This window comes from Myotis davidii, unplaced genomic scaffold, assembly GCF_000327345.1.
Source record: "Myotis davidii unplaced genomic scaffold, ASM32734v1 scaffold309, whole genome shotgun sequence".
NCBI classification, from domain to species: Eukaryota; Metazoa; Chordata; class Mammalia; order Chiroptera; family Vespertilionidae; genus Myotis; species Myotis davidii.
In genome coordinates, this window is record NW_006383013.1 from 2,462,457 (window position 1) to 2,463,450 (window position 994).

General features: G+C 57.5%; 1 protein-coding gene across 2 annotated transcripts in view; it reads left to right on the plus strand.

Moving 5' to 3' along the window:
* The window catches only part of ESRRB (estrogen related receptor beta), a 166,903-nt gene that overhangs the window by 61,656 nt on the left and 104,253 nt on the right, over positions 1-994 (plus strand). The gene's annotated exons all lie outside the window — the stretch shown is intronic.

Sequence of the window (994 nt, forward strand, 5' to 3'; positions counted from 1 at the left end):
CTAGTGGAAAGAACATCGGCCTGCGCACTCAAGGGTCCCAGGTTCAATTCTGGTCAAGGGCATGTACCTTGGTTGCGGGCACATCCCCAGTAGGGGGTGTGCAGGAGGGAGCTGATCGATGTTTCTCTCTCATCTATGTTTCTAAATCTCTATCCCTCTCCCTTCCGCTCTGTAAAAAAATCTCAGAAACAACTGAGTCAAAAGAAGCGCCGCGCACGCGCGCGCGGAGTGGGAAAGTGGAGAACTGATCCCCCTGAACGGCGCGGGGCTGACCCGAGCATCCGACCCTGGGCTCCGCGGGGCCCGGCTCTGGCCACCGGCAGTTTCCCTCCCAGGGCCACCTGCCCGGGTCCCTGCCCGCTCTCCCCTCTGGCGCTCCGTGTCCCTCCGCTTCCGGGCAGGTGCCCAGGCATCTGGGTGCGGGAGCCCGCAGAGTGGTCCCTCGGAATGCTTAAAAAATAATAATAAAATGAAAACTCAAGGTTCTCGCGCACTTGCTCAACTTCGTGCTTTTCTTCCCCTTTTTTCCGGAAGCGAACTAAACTACCAGAGTCACTGCTCGCTCCACCATCCTTTCATTTCTGTACCCCTCCTCCCAAGACCCAGTACATCCCTAAAATAAAGACTCTGGATAGCGAATGTGGGGTTCCTGGGAGTGTTCAACCGCCGCTTGCTGCGCAGACCACCTCCACGCCGGGTGGACCGCGCGCGCGAGAGAGAGAGCCGAGGCAACTTCCCCCCAGCAGCTCCTGTCCACGACCGACTGCTCCCGCCTCCACGCTGACCTTTTCCGTTGTAGTTTTAGGAGTTTCTTGCGGAGGGGAGGGGGGGCAGGGGCAGCGGGTGGTTCCTTTTTGGTGCCGCTAGAATTTAGACAAGAGAGTCAGAGGTGGTGCGTGGGTTGGGAGAGGAGGGGAACCCTTCATTATAATGGATTCGGATTTCCCCCGCTTGAAAAGTGCTCTTCATTCTGTGTGTAGGTTACACCGATGAT